This window comes from Neovison vison, chromosome 6 (assembly GCF_020171115.1).
Source record: "Neovison vison isolate M4711 chromosome 6, ASM_NN_V1, whole genome shotgun sequence".
Taxonomy (NCBI): Eukaryota; Metazoa; Chordata; class Mammalia; order Carnivora; family Mustelidae; genus Neogale; species Neogale vison.
The window spans coordinates 33,419,342-33,431,694 of record NC_058096.1 but is presented as its reverse complement, the minus strand read 5'-3'; positions in this window follow the sequence as shown (position 1 = coordinate 33,431,694).

Below are 12,353 nucleotides of genomic sequence, written 5' to 3'. Positions count from 1 at the left end.
GGTTAAGTTGTATTTATAGTGTCAACCAATGAGAATCTTTGATTTTCAGTGAGTCTCAGAGGCCAGTTCTAAGTAGATCATTGTTGTATCTACCTCCTTCCAAAAACATAAGCCTTCATTTGGGGAACTTTTATATGAGATCTACCCAGTGTCACCTTTTCCCAAACCCATATTTTGGCAGCTGTACACATACCACATTCTCTGGTTCCCCCATTCCTCTGTTTTCAAAAACACACATGCATTCTGCCAACTTCTCTTCTAAGTTCTCACTCCCTATCTTTCACCCATCCTCTTTCCTTTCTCTGATATTCTGATTTGGGCTTTCTTCAAAACCATGAGTTTGCACAGCTTAAGAGAGAGTCCACTATAACTGAATTTCTGAATTTCCCAAAGACAATAATCGACAAATGAAGATTAGGAGATAAAGTATAAATGCTAGTCTCTTCTCTTCCACATGGGAAATTCTGAGGTGCATTCTCCTAGGTTCTTCAGTGTTTCTAGGAGGATTGAGCACTAGTAATCCAGATGCCAGGACTAGTAACCGAAGCAATAGTGCAGCTTTATTGGTTTTTCATTTTATCTTCTCTCATTTTTCCCAATCCCTCACTCCTGCTTTTGGAATCCTTTCCTCAAACAACCACCTGTAGATAAAAAGGCCTCGTCTTGGGACTTGTTTTAGGGTAACCTACATAAAGACAATTTCTTTTGACAATGGCCTTAGAAATCAGAACCTCTGTGGGATCCTGAGACTGGTTAACTCAGCTGATACAACAAGGACTACACACTGGAAACAAGCAAGAAAGAAGTGAAATGCTAGGAGCTGAGGTGGCAGCACTGGGTGAAATACCCTGAGTCCTCCAGCCATGTAAGGGCAGCTCCTTCACTCTTATCGTATTATAAGGTCTGCTTTCACAGAATCAGTCCTGAGACTTCAACTGAGTCAGATGCCTTGCAAGATGAATTGTCTTCTCAGATTCACCCATATTTCCCCTTATGATGTCTAAAAATAACTTCAGTCAAGGCTCAGCATAGCCCAAGCAGGGAATTATGGGGAATTATGGTCTTGATACCAGAGGAAATATTTTCTCACTAAATTAATTTCAGAATTTGTACCAGGCAGGAATTGGGAAAATATTACTGGGAGTGGATCTTAAGAATGCAGGACCAAGATGGCAGAAAAATATAATAGGGATGTTGGGATGACTCCTTGAAGCTTTTGATGTGACAGTGCTTCAATTTGGTTGACAATTTCCGTATATGCTGCACATATTTCACCTCAAATATCTTTTGGATCTTTTATTACTCTGTGTAAGGGCTTTTCTTTAAAGCAATGACAGGATAACTTAAACCAGGCAAAGGACAGCCTTGATATGTAAGTGAATTCCCACCCTGGGGAAAACCCTCAATCAATGAGAGAAGCGTCCTCAGTGGCTCAATACACCCATTTCCTATCCTTCAAAGGAATAATTCTAAGGCATGTTGTACAGGTTTCTCAGAGGGCCCCCAATTGTAGCAAACCCCAGTGGCCACAGAGGTGTCTACACACTGTTTGTTAGCTTTCCTGAATTTCTAATTCCTTCTTTGGGGAATCGTTATCTAAAGAACAGATCTGTGCCCATATTCTTGAATCAGGCTCTGCTTTGGGAGAAACTAAATGAAGATATGTCTTAACCATTTACATGATCCAAGGAAAGAAATAAATAGTCAGAAATAAAATATACATCTATATGAGTGTTATTCAGCCAAAAAAAACATTTACTGTAAAATTTAGCATACAAATTTTTCAAAACTTTAAGGTGAATTAATGATGTGGGTTTTTTCCCCAAAGTGTCAGAATCAAAATTGTGGTCAGGACACAGATAAATTTAATCGAAAGCACATCTGCTAAGTGGACCTTAGAGATCTTGTTGAGTTGATGAAATTTCCTGAAGCTGGATTATGGTGATGGTTGACAACTCATTAAATCTACTAAAAATTATTGAATTGTACACTTAAGGTGGAAGAATCTTATGAAAGATAAATTGTGTCACAATAAAATAGTTAAAATCTAACCAAAAACCCATAAAGGAAAAAAGAGAATGAAAGGCTTTTAGATGTATCAGATGTAATATCAGAACAGAGAGTCTACTTGAATTTTTATTTTTTTTAATATTTTATATATTTTTTAGGATCCTTGTCCTATTAAAATAAGATTCCTTAAACTGAGATCAGAGGACCTCAGTGATCTTTTTGACATATTTTTCCAAGGCCTAATAGAATTAAGTTTTGACGGCTTTCTTCATCATCTCTGTCATTTGACCTATTGAGGAAAATAAAAAGGAAAACTCTATTCAGCCTTAGCAGACAGCTAGGATACAATGTACAAGGAAACTATAGATAAGGGAAACACTGCTTTTTGAATTATGGGAATGAATCAGATCCCAGGCCAGGAGAATTTATTAGTTTCCAGGTTCAGATAGAGATCTGCATGAACAATGAATAAGAATCAAGCATGTTATGGGAACTAGAAAATATCTCTGTAAGAATTCTAAATTTTAGCTATCTGACATTTCTTTCTCAATGTGAATAAAAGCATTAAATGGGATTGGTTCCAGAGAAAGTCATCCCAAATCAGAGGGAAATACCCTAGAGGTTTTTTAAGTTCATTTACATTGAAATTTTATTTTTATAGAGTTTAATACATAATTTTTATAGTTATATTTAGAAACAAAAAGATTCTAACTAGTTTAACCAAAACAAATTGTCCTCTTCATGGTAGGTAGTTTTTCCCTAAGAAGTTGTTTCCTTTTATAACTTAAGTTTGGAAAAAATATATATTATATATACCATTGCATAAATATGTCAGGAAAATTAATGTTACTTGATATAGCAAGACTTTGAATTTCAGTAACTTTATACAGTAAAAGTTTATTTTTCCCTCATTGGGCTCAGTACCTTTAACCCAAGTGATGTTTCATGGATCCTGAGTCCCTTCATGCCATCTTCAATGTATGACTGTAAGAGTCCCCTGGCATCATCCTACTAATAGATGCATAAATTAGAAAGACCACAGAAGAGGTTTAAGGCATTAGGACTGAAAGTGGCAAACATCTTTACAATGCAAATTTCTTTGCTCTGAACTTAATCACAGGGACTACTTACCTGCAGAGGAGGCAGGACAATATAGCTGAGCTATGTACCGAGGGTGAAAATGAAATAGATTTGGTAACCACTTAGAATCCTTTCTACCACAACCTAATGACTCATAGAGCGCATTCTGTGGTCTACTATCCTACTCAGAGAATCCCTCACAGCAAAAATCCGAGGTGCACATGTTAAGAAACCTTTAGCACCCTCTTCCTAGCCATAATTGATTGGAAAAGATGCACCTAGACTCCTTTTGTCCAAGTCTCTACAGCTGCCTTGAGTCTTCAATGGCCTTCTGGCAGTTGTTCTGTAGAGCCCTGTTTGTTGGAACTTTCTTAGATGCAATTAGAATGTGTATTCTTGTAATTAAGACACACGATTTGAAGTAGATTAAATGAATCTCCATTCCTTGTTAAAATATCTAGTTACAAATCTACATCAGTCCTCATCTCTCCCTCTGGACATTTCAACTGTAATTATCATGACCCCTTTAAACTCAACTCATCTAAACTCAATTCATTTCTTTGTCCCACATAAACTAACTCTTTTTGTAGCTGTTACCATTTTTCAGTTACAAAATCTTCTAAACAACTTGGACCAGGGATTAAAGTCAAGTTTGACTTACCTTCTATCTATCTATCTATCTATCTATCTATCTATCTATCTATTATCTATAGATCTTGTTTGTTTCTCACCCCATCTTTAGCTTCCATTTGCTAAACCACACCTCTACTTACATTGCTTATCTCTATGGAAATCATCACCCATCTCAACCTCTTGCAAGCCCATTTTACAAACACTGTTGACCTGTCTCTAGAGATGTCACCCCCAAGTGAAAATGTAGAATTTCTATCCAGTACTCACCTAAAAATACCCATAATAATTAGTTTATAATTAAGGATCACTCACAATAATATTATGACCTGTCTTTTCTATTTTCTTCTGTTCTGATTCCTATAAATTGGTATATACCTCTGTTCATTGGCATCTTATTGCAAATCTGAATTATGTATTAACTGCTACAAGGTGAATTCCTTAATTCAATTCTAGCACAATTTCATACCTTGCTTCTTTAAAATATATCCGTTAATTTTTGCTTTTCCAAAAATATCTGTGTATGTTCATGTTTTGGAGCATTTGTGTGCATACTTAATTTTCTTTTTATTTTGTACTAAAAAACTTCATTGATTGGTGTCTTAAATCTTAAACTCTAAGCTGTTGTTAAAAAAAACAGTGTATTACTTTACATGTGTTGAATGAATGAATGAATATAATAATCACTCTGCTGATGAAATAATTTCAGAAAGAAAAAAGTTCTATCATTTATAGTAAGTGCATGCTTGAAGTAGTATTGTCTGCTCTGTGTACTCTGGTTAATTTAGCCTCAATGCCATTTTTTCTCCTTTTGAGAAAACATATCATCTTAACATATATCATTTATCCCTCCTTTACAATCTCAACCAAAACGTTACTGATCAATCTTTTCCTTCACAGCGAAAATTAAGCCCATTTGACTTTAATTATGATTTATATAATATAGAAATGACATAGTGTACTATATCAAATATTTTAAAAAAAGAAAAAGGGAAATGAGACATCATAAAAATCCAGAACCCTCAATATTTATATCAATTTAAAGTATGTAAGAAACTTTCAAACATTCTACCAAAGTTGCTTTTTCTAATTATGCTCTCTCCTTTTAGGTTATCAACATCTATTTATTATTATGATTATTGTATATTGACTTGAATTTTTTCTTCTTTTTTTAAAAGATTTTATTTATTTGAGAGAGTGAGAAAGAGCTTCAGTGGGAGGGAGGGGCACAAGAAGAGGGAGAAGTCAGGCTCCCAGCTGAGCAGGAAGTCTTCATGGGCTGAATTTCAGGACCCTCACCTGAGCCAAAGGCAGATGAAGATGCTTGCCCTACTGAACTACTGAGGCACCCCTTGTATTTTTCATTTTTAACTATTTATTTTTGCAATAGTATTTTCCCGCTGTTTCATTGTAAATGCGAATCACTTTGGAGTCATTATCTGCTGAACAGACTTTGACAGGTAAACCTGAGAAACTATTCTTTATTTCTGACAATTTTTCCAATATTAAAATGCGTTATGAGTTCTCAAAAGTTGATTTTCAGGTAAATGTTGGAAATACAATTTTTTGTTAGTAGTATTAAAAGTATAAACTGAAGTATATTAAAAATTTTATTTTGAGAAAAAAATCCACTAAATTGGGCAAAGGCAAACCTAAAGTGGTTAGGAGGGCTCCTGGGCAGGAGCCAGAGGAAAGACTGATGTAGAGAAGATGTGCAAACCAAGAAAGGATATTTTTGATTGGCTATAGCTTAAAGCCTAGTTGGCTGTTTGTGATAGGTTGTCCTTAGCATTTTGATTTTGTAACCTTGAGGTATTTGCAGGGTTAGATTTTGTTTTGCTTAGGTAGGGTGCCACAGAATTGGAGCCATCAGTCTAATGGTCAGTGGAAATTCTCCATATTTTCTTCAGCTTATCAGGAATAGCATAAAAATATAACATTTGCAACATTGGTAAGCAGTCTAAGCTTTATAAAAATAATAGTTGTATAAATGTGAAGAATGTTACTAGAAAGCAAGTTTATTCATGTATATTTATCGTATGGAAATTTAAACTAGCCACACCTCCAACAAATGCAAAACAAATTCTTGTTACGAAACAAATTTGCTTGGTAATCCTAGATGCTTACAGTCTCTTCAGTGAAATAGTATTCCTTACTTCATTCCTTACTTCAAAATAGGTAAAAGTATTCCTTACTTCAAAATAGGTAAAAGAATGTTTAAAAATGAAAACAGAGACAGGTGGATTGTCTAATGATTTCATTATAATATTAAATAGGGCCTAAAATTTTAATCTCTTCATCTAATATCTTTAAAAAGTAATTAATCAATTTCCTGGCGTTTATAATGTACCATGGTCATAAAGGATGTTACTATTATGGACAAAATGGGTGATTGGCATACAGCGCCTACCTGTACTATTTTTGCAATTTCCAGTGAGACTATAGTTATTTCAAAGTAAAAAAATTTTTAAAAAGTCATTCATGAAACAATTGCCTTATTCTACCAATTTTTTATCAGTTGTTATGAAACGAGTTTCTACATGTACATCACATACAAAAGTTTATGATTTGCAGAGTATTTAAAACATGAAAAAACTGGATATTTTAGTAAAAGAGAAGGCAATGATCAGTTTATAGTTACTATTTTCAGTCTCTTTCTTGGCATAGTCTCCTTCCTTTTCCAAAGCAGTGTATGCTGTTTGACAGAGCTACTGAGCTGTTGGGGATGCACACCAGATTTGAAGACAGAAATGTTGCTTTCCTTCACCTTATCCTTCCTTATCATTCCTTATGATATGTGTACCCACATTGCACATATCATTCACCTCTCTTGTTTGAAGCAGAGGTTACACGCTATGTAAGTGAAAAGGGAAGTGACCATTAGGGTGAATTACCCAGTATGTCCTCAGATGCCTTGATATTCAGCTAGAACACTCTTCCAGGTCAGAAGTGATGTATTTTCTATATCATCTTAAATGTTACTAATGCTTCTTGATTTGACTTTTCACATTTTGAAGAAGAAACACACTGGAAACCATGTTATAGGCAGGTTTTAAAACACACACATTTGCATTGGCAAATAACATTACATATAAAATTGGTTTATAGAATTATAAAATACCTATTGACTTTAGCAGCTTTAATCATGTATGGCTTTTACAGGCCTCTGAGCAATAGACCTAATTGTTGCTGTCATTGCTTCTAATTGAGAGTTAAAGATTCTAATCATCACGTTTGTAAAGCATACATTTTAAAATAATCCTTAAAAAAATTTTATTTATTTATTTATTTACTTGACAGTCAGAAATCACAAGTAGGCAGAGGGGCAGGCAGAGAGAGAGGAGGAAGCAGGCTCCCTCCTCAGCAGAGAGCCTGATGTAGGGCTCATTCCCAGGACCCTGAGATCTGATCTGAGTCGAAGGCAGAGGCTTTAACCCACTGAGCCACCTAAGCACCCATTAAAATAAAGTTTTAAAAAATGTGAAAAGTAAAAGAGGAGTAGAAATGAAAACATCTTCAACAAATTACATTTTAATGCTTTGCTTTTGGCTTTTGTCTGATTAATACAAGAAATGACTGTGTTAAAAATAAGGAAAGAAATGAAAATTCAATTTTGATTAAAAATTCAATTTGGAAGAATCATTGCTGAGAATTATGCACAGAATTTTCACTTTGTCCTAATCTGGAAGAAATCCATAACCTAATTGTTTCATAATGACCATTTATATTTGGTTCCTGTCACATTAAAAAATAATAAAATCTATGGATCATATGACACTAATTATATATAAAAAATGGACATTCTTGTATCAGGTACCTAATATATTTAAAGTGGAAGTTATCTCCTAAAGTCATCAGGAGGACTAATTAATTTTTACGCTATTGTGTTAATAGAATATGATAGCTTAAAACTCTAGTAATCTAGTACTCTTCAGTAATCATGGACTTCAGTGAATGACAATTCTGTTGAGTTCTCAGCAGCTATCCAGATTACACAGTGATAATGCTCATTTAGAACAAATGTATTAGCGTATTGGAATATTTATGGATAAACCCAAGTGTAGAACTAACCCTGGAAAATATCATGGAGGAAAATGTGAGTCATTAATCCCTCTGCTTCTGAAACAATATGTCTCCCCCTGTCTCTCTCTTGCTTGGTAGTTGTTGCCTTAGTTCTTGTGCTATTGTTTGCTTTTTAGCCATCAGAAACAATTGAGTCTTATGCTTTAACGGTGACAATATTAGAACTTTACTCTCAATGTAACAAATTCATCTGCCTTAGGGAGTTTGCCTTCCAAAGACTTCATGCAAAACTTCCAGAAAGACAGACAGAGTTAAAGGAGTTGTTAGATACTCCTCAAAGACTTTGCTTAGAGTGCTTGTGAATGTTATTACTGATTGATGTACTTGGGAAACAGTCAGGAAGCTGTCCTTTTAACTCTTCTTATCTTAGATATTGAATAAATACGGGCTGCTTGCGTTTATAACAAATGTATATAACGCACTCTCTGCAGAAAATTCAAGGTATAATCAACATCACGATCATAAAGTGCATGAGTGTGTGTGTGTGTGTGTGTGTGTGTGTGTGTGTGTGATTTCTACTGTACAAGTTTCACTCTGGGAAAAATGTTTCTGGTTTTTATTTATGAGTGTTAACTCTGTGTTTCCCTTTAATCCAGGCTGTAATGAAATATAAATAGATGGCATGGTGATCATATTTTCATTAGCATAATGAAGTTATCCAAGAAATAAATGCATACTTCCCATTGTTAATGTTTAGTTCGAATTAGAAAGTGTGTCACCATCTAACTATAAAAATAATTTCACCAGAATATGGAAGTGGATTATACTGTACACCTCCCCTTTTTAAATTTAGTTTTGGTTTAGTCTTAAGAACTAATCATTTAGTATTTATTGTTCTCAGGTTCTATCCAAGTATCTCGTATGTATTAATTGTCATGAAAATCTTATGAAGTTGATACTATTATGTTTTTCTAAACATGAGGGTCTGAGACTAAATGACTTGCCCAAGGTTATTCAGCTGCTAGAAGACAGAGTGGGACTTTTATCTAAGCAGGTGGCTCCAAGATCTGTGTACTTAATCCAATAACATCCTCCTGATAAACCCGAGAATTGTAGTAATTGCTTTTATAGGTGAAATTTACTGAAAAATATCATTGCCCAGAATTATGTGCATATATTATAGATGATATTTACTGAAAAATATCATTGCTCAAGAGTTATGTGCAGATTTTCTCACTTCATCTTCACCCCATATTGTGGAAGTAGATTCAGTTATGCTCATTTTACAGTTAGGGAAATTGAGGATTGTAGAGATTATATAACTTGTGCAGTGTCTCACTGCCTTTAACCACTCACTTTGCTCTACCATTGATATTTATCTATGCTTAGGCCACGAACTATGTTGTAATACTTCCATATGATTATAAACTAATTCATTAATGTGGCCATCTCATGATACATATGTGTCAAACAGTAAGAATACAATAATGAATGTATGAGAATTCCCAATGCAGAGGTGTGTTCATCTTCTCAGTCACTATCCTTTTATAATTAGTGATAATTGTGTTATGGAAGAACAAAGTAGGGATTTATTTTGCTAAAGGGATCAGGAAGTTCTCTGAGAGTTAAGAGTTGATATGGATTTCATATTATGCATTTCATGAGTGAGAGGATGGATTTGATGATAACCGGCAGTTCAGGCAGTGAGCAGATGTGATGGTGGGTCAGAGATTAACAGTGCCTGGGGTTATTTGGATAATGAATAGTAGTCCCACATTGCTGCGGTATGAAGTGAGGAGGTGTGTGATGGGAATAAAGCTAGAAAGGGGAAAAGGGCCAAGTTGGGCATAACACTTCAGCTCTGATAGGCCATAGTGGTTTTTCTGGGATAGGTAACAGTGAAATAGATGCAGCTTTTTTTTTTTTTTTTTTTTAAATGGAGTTGAATAATACCATCCCACTGTCATACCTTTAACAGTCTTAGAGATAAATATATGCAACATCATGGGATCAGTGGCAAAGGGGAATAGAATAAATTATGCTGAAATCAGATTATTTTTGAAAACTTTACCTGGCACAGAGATAGAGAAGAGCTCATGAGAATTTTTCCTACAGAGTGTTTCATTACTATTATTATTATTATTGTTATTATTTTATTGAAGTTTGAAGATGATTGCCTAGAAAAGTCTATAACTTAGGGAATCACATTCTAAAGTTAACCACATTCACATTCTTAGAAAACAAGAGGGAAAAGGGAATGGGAAAATGTGGTTATACACAAGTATATAATTAAAAAACAAGAAAGAAAAATGCAGCAGACATGTTTGTTTGTTTGTTTCCTTCAGTGGGAAAACTTACCCTCTTTTGTCCTCATGATTTCATATTTTTGATTTTTCTCTTCAAAACTTACTGGACAATGTTAGCCATATTCCACTGTTATATACTCTTAATCCATTGAGCATTTACTATAAGGATGCTAGGCCCATTTCTTTATATGTACGTTTCCTTAAGTGATAGTTGTTTTTCTCATGGTTTTAAATATTATCTAAATATTGGGGCACCTGGGTAGCTCAGTCAGGTAAGCATGTGACTCTTGATGACAGTTCAGATCTTGATCTCAGGATCATAAGGTCAAGCTGCACATTGGGCTCAATACTGATTAAGGATCAAAATAAAAAAATAATGATAACAAAACAAAATAGAATAGGTCTTTTCTGAGGTCCAGATGTGTTCATTTGATATTTTAATCTTGATGTATCTTGATCTAAAACTGAGACCAAATCCATATACTCTACAATGAGCATGTATTTTGATCTATACACCTCATTTGTGTCTTCTGTCACCATTCTTAGTCAACCTCGGTCTGAAATAATATGATAACCTCCTAACTGGTCATTCCTCATCTATTCTTAAAACTGTATCTATTTAATAGAGGAAGATTATTTATTTATAAATCATATCATACCACGTCTATACCCCCCACATATGCAGATACCCATTGCTCTTAAAATAAAATGTAAACTAACTTCTTGGCCTCAAAATCTATGAATGGTCTCTCTATATCCATGTCCTTCTTTCATTATACTCACGTCACACATGGCTTGTTGCACTTCTAAGACAAGTCACTCCACCCATCCACTTCCAGGATTACTCTATTTTTTCTGTCTAAAACACTCTGCCCCTCTTCCCTTTGTCATTCTGCTCATGAAATCTTTCTCACCCTTTAGGTTTCAGAAAAGTTGCATGACTTTCAAAAGCCATTCAACAGTAGTCCATCTGAAGTAGATTTTCCTTACGTTATGATCTCTCTTAGAAGCCTGTTTATTTCTGCTGTGTAACACATTGATATTTGTAATTATTTTTGTTTCTTGTTTACTTTGTTGTTATTTACTACCACACTAGATAGAAAAATCCCATCATTATGTTACATTATATAAAACTCTGTCTCGGCAGCCTGGAAGAAGAGATGCTCTTATTGATCTTGAGGAAAGAAACTGTCTATGGAGAGGACCATGATGTAGGGCAGTGTGGGAGTTTCCTCCAGGATCTGAGATTGAACTCCAGTCAACAGCCAGTAAAATGGAGTGGTTCTTAGTCATACAGCCACTAGGAAATAAATTTGGCCAACTCCCTATATGAGCCTAGGAGGAGATCCTTTCATTGTTGAGTCTCTAGCTGAGAATACAGCCCAGATGACACCTTTATTATAGTCTTGTGAAATCCTAAGAAGAGAGCCTGTTTCATAAACACAGTGAGATAATGGATAGGTATTCTTTTAAGCTGCTCAGTTTATAGTAATTTGCTACACAGCAGTAGAAAACTGATGTTACCTAACACAGCACTTTATAGATAATTTACCAATATCTGTGGCTAAAAACATTACATCATTAGGAAAAAAGCTAGAATTATACCATTGTGTAATCATCAGTTAACTGTATATCTATATGACAGTTGGTGTGTAAAGACAACTGAGGAATTCCTAGAGAAAATAATATTGTGTAAAATGAAATAAAATCCTAGTATATAATACCAACTCCTCCAATTCAGTTTGGAATCAGATGATAGAATAGAGATGGCTGATTAATGACCACATGCTACAGGAAAAAGAACTTGCATACTGAATCAGGATATACTCACATAGCTTAGCCAGGCTTGTCTATGACTTTCACCAGTTCTCTAGAATGTATAAATCAGTCAATGCCTGAATCACATAGCACCATCTGTTCTGGTTTAAATTATGTGCTTTGAAGAAAATTACTTCATTCTCACCTGACAAATAGAGGAACTATATAGAAACCCCTTGGTTAATATGCTATTTTTTTATAGTGTGTTATTATTTGAAGTAATCAGAAGCAATTTTTCTCACAATTAAAGGAGATGCTTTGTGTGTATAGAAATCTTCATGTAAAAGGCTGAAAAGCAGTGAAGAAGAAAAAGGCTCTGACCTAAGCAACTTTTGAAAATGTGTTTTGATAGGACATTGAAAGGCTGAAGACAAAAGGAACTGTGCATAGCACTGTAGTGTAAATGATAAATTTCTTACAGGGGTTTGAGTTAGCAATTCTGAACCTGATTTGGAGCTATACTGAGAATGAACCAACAAGTAAATG